This window comes from Leiobunum rupestre, chromosome 2 (assembly GCF_980474605.1).
Source record: "Leiobunum rupestre chromosome 2, qqLeiRupe1.1.hap1, whole genome shotgun sequence".
NCBI classification, from domain to species: domain Eukaryota; kingdom Metazoa; phylum Arthropoda; class Arachnida; order Opiliones; family Sclerosomatidae; genus Leiobunum; species Leiobunum rupestre.
The window spans coordinates 70280388-70296910 of NC_143385.1; the positions used below are offsets into that span (position 1 = coordinate 70280388).

The following is a 16523-nucleotide window of genomic DNA, read 5'->3' on the forward strand; positions in this document are numbered from 1 at the left end:
CGAGATAATTATGAAATATGTATAGTAGAAATGTTAATATAAAATTTGCATAATTGAGGACGTGTGAATATATAAAAATAGTAAACTTAAGGTTGTTTTTGTTTAACCCCCGATTTTTTTTAGGTATATGTTCATATTATAGCCATCCTCAGGTTATCTATATAAAAAACAAATGGTTGTATAAAAAAAAATGATAAGAAATAATAATAAAATTGTTGATTTAAAACAGAAAGTTATGTCTGTCGAATGTTTGAGTTTTCTTAAATTTATATCATATACATTTCTACATGGTTTTATTTCATTGTAATAAAGTCTCTAACACATATGAATAGATAATTGTATAATTGATTTACACATTATTAGAGTTAGAAATTTAGTCTTAGCAATTTACACTTTGCCTGTTTCTTAGGCCCGAGGTTTGCTTTTAAAACATCAATGCAATTAAGTTAAAAATATAAACACAATACATCTAATATAATTATTTTTAACTGAATTGAAAACCTTGATATATTTTTTTTTAAAAACTGTGTTTTAATGTTATACAATTTCAAATGCAGGTATTGTGTACAGTACAGTACAAATGCATAATTTAATATAGCAATTCTAATTTTAATACTTATATTTAATGAAATAGGAAAAATCTATTTCTAAAACCCTATTTTGAAACTCAAAAGAAACTGAAAGAGTTTCACATGGAATTGGGATTAGTGAGCAGCCATTATCACGTTACAATGTGGTTTTTGTTATGGAACCAATGACAATAAGCTTTAAACTTGGCTTACTTTGATAAAAAACGTCTCTTATTCCCCAAGAACATGTATATTTATCGAGAATGTACTAGCTCTATTAGATATTTTGGAGGAAGGGCGAACTAAAATTTATGCTTGTTTACGAAATTAATTAGCATATTTTAAAAAAAAAAACATTTATTCTTAACAAATGCATTCATGTTAGGATATGATTTACGGAAAATGTACTTTCATGGGCTAGGCTTAGAAATTTAGTCTTAACTATTTACACTTTACAGGTTTTTAGGTCTAGCTTTAATTTTTTTGCGTATTGGAAAATGTATTTCAGCATATTATTATAAGTAAAATTTTAGTGTTATCAAAGTCCACCAGTTAGGAAATGGTTTATGGATAGGAAAATATTTATAAATACTAAAGACAGAGGCAGAAACTAGGAGATCAGAGGAAAAAGATTTTTTGAGATGCCCCTGATGTGATAGCCTACATTGAAGATGTTGAAATTGTTTGGTGAGAAATCACAAAACCTTTAAAATAAAATAATTGATTTTCCGTATTTAATTTTTTTCTTAAAATCCTACTACTACGCCAAGAATGTATTTATTTATTTATTTATTTATACTCAGGGAGAATGAATATGTCGAGAATATTTTTACCGTTTCTCCAATTCCACCCGTTGAGATCTTTTAATATCACTGCTTTGAGAACCATGGCGCCATCTAAACTTTGAAATAATCCTTAATTAAATATATTGATAAAAGAACTCTAGTGATGACACTTCCACTATTTTCAGTGACGTACCGATTCTCACGTGACTTTCATTTTCTGTGCGCGCGCACCCGATTAATAAGATAACTGAACTTTGAGCAATGGATTTTTTTCACTGGTACTTAAGATATGCCGTCAGGGTAGTCATGGGAATCAATTCTTAGTTACAGTTTTCGTTATCTCAATAAAGAGTCTTAGCATTGGGAATAGTCATTGAAGGTCACGCTGAAAAGTAAGTTATAATAATAATAATAATAATCAGCTAGGCTATTTTATTATATTTAAAATGAAATTTTTAGGCATTCTTTTATATATATATATATTGGAAATGTATTAGACAGAAATTAGGCCTAGTAGGGGTAAGATTAGCGTAGAAATTAAGTTACTATCACGTGACTCGTTCATTTTTCTGTGCACGCGCACGTTTAATAAGATAACTGAACTTTGAGCAATGGATTTTTTTCCACCGGTACTTAAGATATGCCGTCAGTGTAAAAAATAAGACTCATTATTGAAAAAAACATAACACTTAGCCATTTTTTAGCAATCTTCTACGTAACTCAATTTTCCAAGAGGATTGTTTTCCGTAAACATTTTCAAGTGAGAGCTCGATTTTGATATCGTCAACGTGGTATTTCCAAAACTCTCCTTCGAGTAGCAAAGGGTTTTTTCCAAATACTCAAGTGGGTTAATATGTGCCGTCAATCATTAGAGGCACTTTAAACTGTCAGAGAGAGACAGCCAATAGAATTTGAGGGTTATTTGAAGTTTAGATCACGTGATGAATTATTCTCAACAAGATAGGAATAAATTAATCTTCCGTGCGTCATTTCTCTACGGCGCATTGACGAGTAAAGACCTGCTGACGGATCGCTCAGTCTTTTCTACAGCTCGACAAAGTAAGTAACTATTTTTTCTTTTGTAATAGACTATATTTTTAGACATATTTAAAACAATTTGCATATTGAGAATTTTAGCGTAGAAATTTAACCATATTGATAAAATTAGGTTTAGTAGACTTAGGGGTAAATGTAGGCTTAGAGAATGTATCATTTGAAACTATAGAACGTATTTGGTCTAGATCAGCTATGGACATTGAAGTGTATCGACTTGAAACGTTTCGTCACTGGAAAAATCCGCACGTCACTAAGGAGCAACTAGCGAAGGCTGGATTCTACTATATTCAGCAGGGCGATGAAGTACGATGTTACAAATGCCATGGCGTATTAGAAGGATGGAAATCAGGAGACGTACCAGAACTTGAACATGCTAGATTCTTTCCAAACTGTCCGGCTAGGGATAATTCACCATCGGAAAAAAAGTACCTTTCGCTAGAATGGGACATTCCCCCGACGCCAAAAGCAACTACGGTCTCTGACAAAAGCTTCTCACCTGTACCTGAAGAAGAAGAAGACGTTTGTGACTGTCCCTCGGATGTCAGACGATACTGCTGCTAAACACTACAAATACGTGAGTTAGAACTTTAAATTAAATTAAGTTGCAGGAGATCGTTTCACCCCATTTAAATGCCTGTAAACTTAACTACTTTAATTTGTTTTAATTGTGTAATGTACAAGATAACCATCTAATGGAATATCTGATAGTACCTACTAACATGTAAAACAAAGTTCTAAAATAAAAAATTAAATGTAAATAACTTGTTTTTATTGCCTAGAGATTAGAAATTAAGGGGTTCGGAAGCGATAAGCAAACGGGTAAAAATCTAATCTCCAGATATCTGCGCGAGCAAAACTAATTTTAGAGAATGGGGATGGGGGAAAGGAGCTGGTGAACGAGAGATAAAGTATCCAGTGAATGGGGGTGGGGGAAAGCAGCTGGTGAACGGGAGAGAGAGAATCTGGTGATTAGAAATTCTGGTGATTAAGGGAGGAACGCAATGGGGGAAAGGAGCGGGTGAACGAGAGAGAGAGAATCTGGTGATTAGAAATTCTGGTGATTAAGGGAGGAACGGGAGAGGAGCGGGTGAACGAGAATCTGGTGATTAGAAATTCTGGTGATTAAGGGAGGAACGGGAGAGGAGCGGGTGAACGAGAGAGAGATAAAGTATCCAGTGAATGGGGGAAAGCAGCTGGTGAACGGGAGAGAGAATCTGGTGATTAGAAATTCTGGTGATTAAGGGAGGAACGGGAGAGGCGCGGGTGAACGAGAATCTGGTGATTAGAAATTCTGGTGATTAAGGGGGAACGGGAGAGGCGCGGGTGAACGGCGGGAACGGGGGAACGGCGGGAGCCAAGCTACAGCTTTGTGTCCTTCTGGTGATTGAGAATGAAATTCTCAATCACCAGAAGGACATCCCTTATCTCTATCAATTAAACCAAAGTTAGCTTTGTTTGAAATAGTGACAGTTCTTTCCCCACTGATAGTGGTGCCAAACTAAATTAAAAGAAATTAAATCATTAATCCATACAGAAAACAAATGCTGAAAATGTTTACCCTTAAATCAAGGTTTCGACGAATACATTTCTCTACAATAACAGAAAAAAATACTGTTGGAGTTTTGATGCTATTTATTAGGCTAGTCAGTTCATCACTTTCTCTTTGCTTTTCGAAAATATCATACAAATCAGTTTGAATGACTGCATGTGCCTTCAAAATTGATTCGCGTTCAAAAGAAATGGTTTGAGTTTCCTTATGTTCTAATAAAAAGTCATTTGATAATTAAAGTTGTAAATTAAAAAAATTATTATATCCATACTTACTACCACTAAGATTTAGGTCAGCAAATTTAACATTTGAGGTTTGAGTTCCCTTGCGTTCTAATAAAAAAGAGTAATTTCATAATGAAATTTTTCACTAAAAGAACAAATGAGAAAGTTGGTGAGGTTTGAGTTCCCTTTTGTTCTTCTAACAAGGTATAGAATTTTATTAAAGTTGTAAATGAAAGATAAATTTAAAATTATGCTTACTTTCACCAAGCCTTGGTTCAGCAAACTTTACATTTAAGGTTTGAGTCCCCTTTGCTTCTAATAAAAAGTCGTAGTTTTATAACTGAAGTACTAAACGAAGACAAAGTTCAAATAATGATACTTACTTCGACTTTTGCTATTACCATCAGTGTGAGTTCCTTTTTTAAACGATTTAACCTTTATTGATGCTTCAGTCGATTTATCAAAACAACGCCTACTAATTATAATTTTTTCAGCTAGTAAATTGCACTGAGTTTGTTTTGTATACGTAGTACTCCCGTCCATAATTATAAAATTTGAATCAAGACTAACCAGAACAAAATGAAACGACTATGAGCGCGGTCTGCTAGCTACACTCTCTTCTTAGTGGCTGCAAGAGTATCACGTGCAAATTTACACAGAGGAATCTCATTGGGTTAGACAGTTTCTCTAGTATAGGAGATTTTGGGGGGAAAAGTTTTAAAACTATCCCCCTCTCCGGGAATCGAGACGAGCCTCGGGAATCGAGAGGAAACTCGTCGAGATACATTCGTTTTTTTCCTTCGGTTTTCTAGCAACCGAGCACTAAGGCGTAAGCTTACCGTGGCAATAGTGAGCATTCATTTTAGTAGCAGGTTGAGGTATTACTATTCTAGAGAGAGAGAGTTTGGCACACGGACACGCATTCCCCTTTTACACAAGTATATAAGCTCGTCCAGAGTTTGTCAAAGACCCATTCGCCACCGATAGACCGAGTTTGCGTTAACGGGACTTCAAAAAGGTCCAATTTGGAACTAACGCAACCACTAGAATTCAAATGTTACAACGCCATTCTTAGACTTTATGAAAATATATCGGAGGAAAAACGGCACGTTGCTTTGTTCTTCTAGGTTTTAGCTCGAGTGACTTTGGAAGACACGGTCATTGATCCGTATCCAGAATGATTTATATAGTACCTCTCGTAATCGCCTACCGAGGAAATGCATTACGGACGTCTCATGATGTTCGTCATTCATTACTGATCATTAAACTGAGGACTACTTGTTCCTGACACTCGCTATTAAAGAGTGAGCCAGGCCCTCCGCGGTCTAAAATGTAGAGTAACTAGCTTCTTTTAGCGTTCAAATTGCACGAGGTTCCCCAAGTCGTCCATAATATTAATTTCGATAGTTTGTATGTTGGAAGAAGCGGCGGGTGCGTAATTCGGACAAGAAAATTCAGTATTCACAGTTTCCCCGTCTTTTCCTTCACTCTTTTCTTAAAAGAGGGACGTTCCTGTCCCATACGATCGTATTTTCAACGATATCAGAATAAACAAACAATTCAGGTCCATATTTACGTTATAAGGAGCTAACGAAGATTTACTAATTTACTTAGTTTCAAATGTTTATTGTATTTAAACTCGACACTTTTATTCTATAATTTTTAGTTCAAATTGATCTTCGAATGAAAGGAAATTTGCTTAAGGTATAATAGTAACTTTTTCTTTCGTAAAAACTTCCAACATGATATCATTCGTACAAACTCGCAGCTAGGAGCAAGAAACACAACACCCCACACAAGGAGAACGCAACCCGTCAAAAGTCGTGGATTTTCTTGTGTTAATTTTTCATTGGCTAGACGCTTTAGCGCCTGCTGCCGTTGGAAGGGGAAAATTCGGAAATCATCTTCTCCCCCGCCCGTAAAACGTTCAGCGTAAAGGCTCGTGACGCTCGTCCAATGAAATTCGTACACAACCCTTCGTTAGCGTGTTTAAAGGCTAGCTGCGTTCTCCTTGTGTTTGTTGCTCCTAGCTCACAGTATCCTTTTTCCTTTGATATTGTACCTTGTTCTAGGATAACTTATTTCCGCTAAGCCTACTTCGTAAGGTCCTTCCAGCTGAACATTCTCCGGAAGGTAAGCTCTAAATTTTCTCAGAGTATTGCCGGCAAAGTAATTCAGCGAAGAATCGGATGGTAGAGTGATATAGAAACTCTTTCTAAGGCTACTTCTTGAACCCGACTATCAAATTTCGGTCTTTACCCCTTCCAACGTACAAGTAACTTGACTGAATGATCAGATTTCCGTCGCCTCCTGAGCATTTTTTAAATTTTGAACGCGCAAGTGTCAAGATCTTTCCCAACCTTTTGTACTTCTTTGTAAAAATTCACAATATGGGCTCCGAATCTAGCAACTCCAGTATATATAGCGGCCGTCTCGGTATCCGCTTAAAGGGATAATGAAAAGCGTAAATAACCTATATTTTATCGATTCCTAATCCAAAAATTAGTCCAAAAAATACTTAAATAACCAAAAAAATTAAACTCGATTTTTAATTAAATTAAAACTTGAAGATAAACGGGCCTTTGTGATTTCGATGCATCCAGATTGTATTCTGCGCTTTTCCCGGTTCCGCAGTGGCAGCCAATAAAATCGCGTTTTAGTTCCAATCTCAAATTCTCAATAGCCAATAACGGCTCGCGTTTCATTATCGATTTCGGAAGCAGACAGCTACTGTGTTCTATAGTTCGCTAAGGCCTAACCTGGATGTCAACAATGAAAGAATTCGGAATACAAATTGGTAAGTAAACTTGTTAATCCTGTAACTCTTTGAAAACGCTTGAATTCTTAACTAACTTAAGTATAAAAATAGGTGCAGGTGCAAAAACTGTGTAGCAATGCCTACAGCCGCTGAAAGCGTTTGTTGTCAGGAGGTCTGGCAGATTAAAGCAAAAGCAGTTGGTCATTCCTGTATACAAACATTCAGGAAATTTAAACTGAACTGCACTAATATTGATGTATTGGAAGTCGCCTACATGCAATACGCTCAGCAAATGCACGATGCAAATGATTTTAACATACACGAGTAAGGTAATTGTTCATTAAAGGGAAACCAGTTTTAGAAAATTTTATATTATTTTTTACCTATACTAAATCGCAACTATATATATGTGGTTTATGGAAGAATGGGGAAAAATAGAAGAACTCCAATTGCAAGTTGCGCTGTTTGGAAAATAAGGGAGGTATTTCCAGAACAATCAGAAGAATATACTGGATTCAAATATATACGTTTCCTTGATTTTTAAGCTAACATCGTTCTTAGTAATTTTTCGTGTCTGTCTGTGGGTCTGTCTGTCAGGCCTGCGAACGCGTTTGCATTTTCGGGGCCAAGGGTTATCACTGCGTACCCAGTTTCTTAGAATCAGGGAAAAGGTTTTTCCAAAAGCGCCCTCTTTTTGTCATTGGGTGTAGTATAATTTTTTAATCGGCCGGGATTCGAACCAGAGCCCTCTTGCACGACAGGTGAGCGTTCTACCGCAGAACCACGGATACAGTTACGCTTCACTGAAAATTAAAAACTCTTCCGAGGAGAGGTATATTTTGGCTTGCCAACTTGTTTAAGTATGATCTGAAACATGTGTGAAGTTTAAAATCTGAATGTAGCAGCTTGGATTAATAATATGTAACATATTATTAATCCAAGGTAGCAGTATTGATCTAAATTGGTCTTACCAAATAAGTAAATCAGCTTCTAATATCTCCAGGTTTTGAAGAATGGAATATATACCTTCAGATTTTTAAGAATCATTAAGATTTCAAAAAAATTAACATCGCAATTTTCGAAGCAATCTAAATGACTAAAATCAGCGTGAAAACTGTAAACAACGACTAGGCCTTAGCGAGCTATAGAACACAGTAGCTGTCTGCTACTCTGCTTTCGAAATCGATAATGAAACGCGATTTTATTGGCTGCCACTGCAGAATCGGGAAAAGCGCAGAATACAATCTGGATGCATCGAAATCACAAAGGCCCGTTTATCTTCAAGTTTTAATTTAATTAAAAATCGAGTTTAATTTTTTTTTGGTTATTTTAAGTATTTTTTGGACTAATTTTTGGATTAGGAATCGATAAAATATAGGTTATTTACGCTTTTCATTATCCCTTTAAGCGGATACCGAGACGGCCGCTATATATACTGGAGTTGCTAGATTCGGAGCCCATATTGTGAATTTTTACAAAGAAGTACAAAAGGTTGGGAAAGATCTTGACACTTGCGCGTTCAAAATTTAAAAAATGCTCAGGAGGCGACGGAAATCTGATCATTCAGTCAAGTTACTTGTACGTTGGAAGGGGTAAAGACCGAAATCTGATAGTTGTGTTCAAGAAGTAGCCTTAGAAAGAGTTTCTATATCACTCTACCATCCGATTCTTCGCTGAATTACTTTGCCGGCAATACTCTGAGCAAATTTAGAGCTTACCTTCCGGAGAATATTCAGCTGAAAGGACCTTACGAAGTAGGCTTAGCGGAAATAAGTTATCCTAGAACAAGGAACAATATCAAAGGAAAAAGGATACTGTGAGCTAGGAGCAACAAACACAAGGAGAACGCAGCTAGCCTTTAAACACGCTAACGAAGGGTTGTGTACGAATTTCATTGGACGAGCGTCACGAGCCTTTACGCTGAACGTTTTACGGGCGGGGGAGAAGATGATTTCAGAATTTCCCCTTCCAACGGCAGCAGGCGCTAAAGCGTCTAGCCAATGAAAAATTAACACAAGAAAATCCACGACTTTTGACGGGTTGCGTTCTCCTTGTGTGGGGTGTTGTGTTTCTTGCTCCTAGCTGCGAGTTTGTACGAATGATATCATGTTGGAAGTTTTTACGAAAGAAAAAGTGACTATTATACCTTAAGCAAATTTCCTTTCATTCGAAGATCAATTTGAACTAAAAATTATAGAATAAAAGTGTCGAGTTTAAATACAATAAACATTTGAAACTAAGTAAATTAGTAAATCTTCGTTAGCTCCTTATAACGTAAATATGGACCTGAATTGTTTGTTTATTCTGATATCGTTGAAAATACGATCGTATGGGACAGGAACGTCCCTCTTTTAAGAAAAGAGTGAAGGAAAAGAAGGGGAAACTGTGAATACTGAATTTTCTTGTCCGAATTACGCACCCGCCGCTTCTTCCAACATACAAACTATCGAAATTAATATTATGGACGACTTGGGGAACCTCGTGCAATTTCAACGCTAAAAGAAGCTAGTTACTCTACATTTTAGACCGCGGAGGGCCTGGCTCACTCTATAATAGCGAGTGTCAGGAACAAGTAGTCCTCAGTTTAATGATCAGTAATGAATGACGAACATCATGAGACGTCCGTAATGCATTTCCTCGGTAGGCGATTACGAGAGGTACTATATAAATCATTCTGGATACGGATCAATGACCATGCACTGCAAAAAAATGTATACAACTTTGCGAAAAATCATGTACAGAGGGCTGACTCTGAGAGGGCACAGTTTTTCGACCAATTATGCACAGAAATGTGAGTGTGCAAAATTGTATAAAATTTGTGTAACGTTGAACATTTAAACCAGACAAAGAAAGCTAGAACACCTCGCAACTTTGCATAAAAATCAAAACCAATTCGCACAAAATACCGACCAACTTTACAAAGAAAACGAAACTTCTTTGCACAGATAACCGGCCAACGTTTCACCTCACACCGAATAACTTCACACGGAAAACCGCAGAACTCAGTACAAATAACAGGCCATTTCTGCACTGAAAAACGAGTAACTTTATTTGGAAAACTAGACAAATGTGCACGGATTACAAGCACAATTTGCCCAGAAAGTAAAAACATCTTTGCACTGAAAATCGAAAAACTTGACACGGAAAACCGCAGAACTTAGTACAAATAACAGGCCATTTCTGCACTAAAAAACGAGTAACTTTATTTGAAAAACTAGACAAATTTCAACGGATTACAAGCACAATTTGCCCAGAAAGTAAAAACATCTTTGCACTGAAAATCGAAAAACTTGACACGGAAAACCGCAGAACTTAGTACAAATAACAGGCCATTTCTGCACTAAAAAACGAGTAACTTTATTTGAAAAACTAGACAAATTTCAACGGATTACAAGCACAATTTGCACTGAAAACTAGACAACTTGACTTAAAAAACCAGACAACTTGACTTGGAAAACCAGAAACCTTTGCACACATATAAGGTCAATCCTGCACAGAAAACCTACCACTTTTACTCGGAGAACAGATACCTTTGCACAGAAAATAAGTCAATTCTGCGTAGAAAGTCAGACAACTTTGCACAGAAAACAGATAAAGATAACTGAGAGAAGAGGTCAGTTTTATACAAAAAGCCAAACAACTTTATTAGGAAACCAGATGAATTTTATTAAAAAATTCCAAAATAGTCTATTCTTAACATAGTTTATTCATAGCATTGATAACGCCAACAGATATTTTTTCACTGCTAATATTAAATATAATTTTTTTAATATACTCTAAAGTCTTTTGCAGTTTTACAGAATATTCCAATTGAAATGTGTAAAAACCAGAAAACAAGGAAACCACAGCGTCAGGATTACTTTTAACGTCGAATGTAACACCTTCGATTTCGACTGCGACCGAAGCACTTAAAACGTCTGCACTTGAAAATACCATCATCCGGGTAGACAATTTTGGTTTCTGAATAAAAAACATAATAGTAAACAGTAAAAACTTAACAAAATATATATTAAAGGAGCTGCTACTTCATGTATATAAAATGTGTTTATTAAAATTTGGGAGCTTTCAGACCATGGTCCTTCGTCAGCCGATTCGTCGTTAATTCTGTATTAACGACGAATCGGCTGAAGAGAACAAACCGCGGGGAAAATGGAGGCATTGCCAAAGCTACGGACTCCGGAGTGACGATTTGTATTCCTCTGTGTAGCATCGGCGGGCACTTCGTATACCCACTACACCCAACTTTTACAAAAGCGTTCAAATTTAAGGGCCTGTAAATTCAGACCTATGCTTCGGAGGTTGCGGATGCCTCAAAATATTACACGCGAAATAAATCCGTTAAAAATTATCACATGACTATCGCTGTTGTCGTTAAAACTTCTAGAGTTCCCTGCTCAACCTCTCTAAAAATGTTTAGAACGGTGTCAACGAGGTTGAAAATAACATTATTATAGCTTTCCAAAGCCGAAAACCTTTGTTTCTACCCTGGGCGTTTTCTACGTTTTACCCGCACACAAAAAACTTCTACTACCCTTCCATTCTAAAATGTAATAGGAAAAATAACAGAGTGGCCAAGGCTTACATAAATAATTTAATAAAAAAAACAAATTTTAGTTCGAAAACATTTCCGTTATGTTTGATGTAATGAAATAAAAGTAAACTTCATATTCACCTTTACGCAAACTATTAAATTCAACTAAATTACTTCCTAGCATTCTGCGAGGCAAAATCGAAACCGCAGTGTCGTCGACTCGTCGTGGCTTCGACTCTTAAACAGTGTTACCACACAGGCTATATTTTTTCCCGTTCTGGGCCGTTTTCAGTAAAAAAAGGTTTATTTTCGTTTTTAGACAGCCTTTTCCCCGCATTTACCTGGTTGCTTTTCCTCAGTTCCAATACAAAGTAAATCAACAAAATACATTAATTTCGTGAAAAATATATATGAAACATCATTTTACACAGTACATTTAACCAGTGGTTTAGACCTAAAAATAAAAGAACCAAGGCGCTACTTGGGTACGGCCAACTTCGATTTCGCATGTGATCGTAATGGACGCTTCAATAAAAGATACTCGGTTTTTACTCTCCTCTCCAAATTCATCTGGAAAGGAACTATTTCCGGTCGGTCGGTCGGTTAAACGGTTATAATCATAGACATAGGAACTATACTTATACCTAGACGGAGTATTGCAGATTCTGAAGGCACTAGCTTTTTGTGCCCGGTTTTCAGTCCCACGCCAGAGAGTGTAAAGATTATGAGAGGCGTCTCTTCCTATTCCCGTAACGTTAAAATTTCGTACAAGATTTTGGGAGCGCGCGCCCATAGGAGAGGTTACGATACTATCCGACACACGATGTCGCTACTGGATTTTTTTTTAATTTTGTAAACATCCGGAAAGTATTTTTCATGACTGTTAAACATAGTTGAATTATGCTAATTTTAATTTAAAATTAATAAAATTCAATTCCATGAAAAATAAAGAAACGTAAGTACAAGAAAGCGGACTATTTATAATATTTTGATACTAAAAGAATTAATTTGTTTGATTAACCAAGGAAATTCATTGGAAATTTTATGAAATGGCCGAGGCTTAACGAGAAAAGAGCGGTATAAAAAATAATATGAGGAAACATTGAAGTTGGTAAAATGAGATTAATGTTGTATTTTTAACAGTTTCCTATCTATCTTTTCTGGGTTTTCATGTATTCATGGTTGATATCTTGTTTTTTAAGGGAACTATGTATGCAGAATTCTATGAAAAAAGATATCATGTTTTGGTATGCAGTTGCACATGGAGAATCTTCATTAGCTTTAAAATATTTCTTGTCAATTCTTTGAATGATGAATCTCTCCAAACGTCCTTTAATATTTGTCATGTGCGATAAAAGATTAAAACTGGTGTCAAATACTTCATTTGTCTCCATTACAAATTTGAAGAAACTATCAGTTGGTACGATGAGGCTGCCGAAAGAAGAATTCTTTGCTGTTTTGAAAGCTTTAAAGTAAAAGAGCAGATTTGTTGGGTCAACAATTGGATTGTCTTTTTTGAGTTGACTTATGCAAGAAGAGCATTGAAGGTTTGAGTAGCAGCGGTTAATTAGATATCCTGAAATGTAACTAAGAACATTTTGTTTTAGCAGGTTTGGACTTTCAATAGAATTACAAAATTCTAAGTCTTCATCGGAACATTGCCCCTGGCTTTGCGAAACTACAAGATTTTCAAAATTGGAGAAATCTTCATCCGGTTCTGGAGCTGCAGTTTTAAAAGTGTCAATGTTTAAAATCATCAATGCAATTAGAATCCGGTGGTTTCAAGAGATTATTCACAGAGGTAGCCCGGTATGCAGCTCGAAATTGTTGTGGATTGGGATGATCACGGTTGCCTCCTTTCTGTCTTATAGATCCAAGAAAATTAATTATCTACAAAAGATTGGCTAATCCTGTCCGATAATAAAAACTTAAAACCAAAATTATCCTTTAGATCTTCCCAGAGGAGTAGCAAAGCTTGAATTGAAATTACCATTTTCTGAAATTTCCAATGTTGTAGAGTCTTTAAAACTGAAAATTGTTGGCACAGCGGATGGTGTGAGTCTATTTTTAGTTCTAATATTCATGAAACTGGCATCAATGAAATGATTCGCGCAAATTCTATGGTTAACGTGTAAATATTCCGTAGTTTTATTTGTAAGCCCATCATTATTTACATTTTTCAGCCACAAAATAGAACTAAAATTTATATTAAGTTAATATGCCAATAAGCCTATCTAATGAAAATGCGAATTTACCAGTCTTTTTCCTTTGGAAACTTAAAAAAATATAAACAAGGATTTCTTGTTTTCGATATTTTACAATTTAAAACGGAACAATATACCCCAGACATACTAAATTATTTAAAAACCTTGTAAAACTAGCATTAAAAATCTGGAAAGTTCTTGCGTCTCTTTTAAACCTAACATCGAAACGCACGCGCTGTGAGAACGGCGCCACTGGTGGCGCCATCGCTCTTACGGTAGTAGTGGACATTATTGAGGAAAAAAAAGTTAGTACGCTTTTTTGAAAGAGAGACGCCTCTCATAATCTTTACACTCTCTGCCCACGCGCGTCTCATGTGTGATATGGACAAAATTCCGTGGCGCCACCAAATCGTTTGGTGGAGAATGGAGAAACTATAAAAAGCGGAAAATTCTAATGCTGGACGCAAAAACGTATTTGCTTACCGAGACTTGTAAAAATTGTTTAATTTTCGAAAATAAAGTTAGTTTTTGGTAAAATACAACGCGAAATAAAATATTTTACGTAAATTTAAACTTCAAACAATTGAAAATGATACAAACTTGTGTGGCTTCCAATCGTCAAAGTCGGTCACCAAAGGAAAAAATACCATTTCACAAGTATTTCTTGTTTTTGTCATAACAATTTCAGGTCTTTGTTTAAAACCTTGTATTGTCCATTTTTCACAATAAAGATTACCTCAATCTAACTTAAACTTGTGCTCAAAATATCTTAAGGCAATAAATCGATTGAACTTAATACCCGGAAAGTATCACTTTGTTTGTCTAAAACACTTTAAGGAATCAGATTATCATATTGGCAAAAACGCGAAAGATCTCACGCGGAAAATTCTTAAGGAAGACTCAATTCCTTCGGTTTTTGCGAGGGGAAAAAGTGATCTAACATTCACCTTAAAAAGTTATCAAGGAAATTGAACAACATTTAATGTAAATATTTAGAAATTCGAATGGGCATATATTGCCATCCTTCAGAGGTATCAAGAATATGAAGGATTAACGTTGGCTAACAAATTATCAAAATTTCATATACAGTTTAAAACTCAAAAAATGAAAGTCAACTTGGCCGCACAAACAGTTAGCAGTTCTGTGGCAAAAAGCATAGAATTTTTGAAAGAGGCTGGTGATCCAGTGTTTCAAGTAAGCGGGCCAACATCTAAATTTATATCAAAAATTGATCGGTATCTACAAAAAAACAATTTTTAAGCAACTTTTCTCCACAATTTTGACACTGTATCTTACCTCACTGTCCCTTGCAGTTTGTTTGAGGTATTGAACTCTCGAAATCCATGGGCTAAAGGTTACAAGGCACCCATTCGGCTTTCCAACCTTGAAATAACCAAATGTTACATAATGAAGACTAAAGAACTTCTATTCAATTTAACAGACCTGGAAGGCAACTTGATTTTTTAAAGCCAAAGAAAGACAGCCATTATTGGTTTTGGTGTCACAATTCACAGTGTTTTGGACATTGGAGAGAAGTACATTGTTCCCCCTGATGGACCACTGAAGTATATTTTTTAAAATACCAGATTTTGCAAACAATTGTTTATTTTTTAAGGTACCTTTTAACTTAAAAACTTTCGCAGGACCATTTAGAGTTATATTTTAAGTTTTTAACACAATTCGTCAGCGAGGAGGTTGGAACAACAATCCTACTTGTAGAAACTTCACTGCTGCATACAAAAACACGTTGGTTACTAAAATTGAAAATCAAAAAAGTGGCCACTTAATTGCTTTGGACAACACTCACGTTCCAAATTTGTGCATGGTGCCAGTTCCAACCAACGAACTTACGAGTTATTAAAGAAGAATCTCTAGAGGAAGAAATGGATGACTTTATTATGTTTCTTACTGATGAAACATCAACATCCAACATCTTACGTTATATGGCTGGTTTTGTTGTAAAGAAATTACAAAAAGAATTAAAATCCGAAACATGTTTACACGCTTTAGACGAAAGGCATTCCTCACTATCAAGTCATAGCTATGTAAAGGGAGATCCAACCAAACTTCTTCTCCTTTTAAAGCTAGTGTTCTCAAGATTTGTAGCTTGACCGAGAAGGCAGTGAGATACTTTGGATCAATTGAAACTGTGGCTAAAAACATTGCCTTAAAAATAGAATGTTTGGTTCTGCGCCAGTTAGTAACGGACAATATTTTTCCAACTCTTACTGAACACATGTTTGATGACGAACTTGGATCACAACACCACGTTAATGTTTTGATGAAAAAGATTATCGAAATATACGTTAACATAAGGCTGAGGAAAATAAGCAGAGACATAAACAATCAAATGAAGAAAGAAGCTATTCGAAAAAGACTCACCAAGCTAATACTTTTTCAAGGGCAATAAGAGTTCTTTAATCCTTTATTAGTGTGTGTAGAATCCCTTCCACAATTATACCTCCCTTTTACATCCTTTGATTGCCAAATACTCAGACACTGTTTATTTTTATTCCTATTAGCATGTATTTCTGCTATTATTTATATTCATATTGAAACTAATATATTCATAAGTATTACATTAACAGATAAATATCATTAATATTTACTCACATTTCATTATATAATTTGGAAATTTATTGGTACATTCCTCCATACTTCCTTTGTTTACATCTTACAGCTGACTTACTTTTTTTAGTATAGTCAAGGCTATAGCCTAGGTATAGTTAGCCGCGCGTAGACGCCGTAGGCGGCGCCACGTAATTTTGTCCATATCACGCATAAGAAAGCGCCATTGCTCAAAACCGGCCTCAATTTCGTAGATCCAGCAGTTTGTCTAGGTATAAG

At 35.7% G+C, this 16523-nt stretch overlaps 2 long non-coding RNA genes across 3 annotated transcripts; both read right to left on the reverse strand.

Annotated features, from left to right (window-relative positions):
- Window positions 1-14606: 14606 nt before the first annotated feature.
- On the reverse strand, window positions 14607-15808 carry LOC149958903 (uncharacterized). Of its 2 annotated transcripts, none has more exons than XR_016478349.1 (6): window positions 15615-15808; window positions 15484-15547; window positions 15296-15403; window positions 15120-15236; window positions 14973-15059; window positions 14607-14915 (listed from the first exon to the last, which is right to left on the reverse strand). It is a non-coding gene; the product is annotated as an uncharacterized LOC149958903 (long non-coding RNA). The 2 variants fall into 2 exon arrangements; XR_016478348.1 differs by having other exon boundaries at window positions 15296-15406.
- A 102-nt stretch (window positions 15809-15910) lies between these two features.
- On the reverse strand, window positions 15911-16523 carry LOC149958904 (uncharacterized). The gene is made up of 3 exons (XR_016478350.1): window positions 16290-16523; window positions 16059-16191; window positions 15911-15993 (listed from the first exon to the last, which is right to left on the reverse strand). It is a non-coding gene; the product is annotated as an uncharacterized LOC149958904 (long non-coding RNA).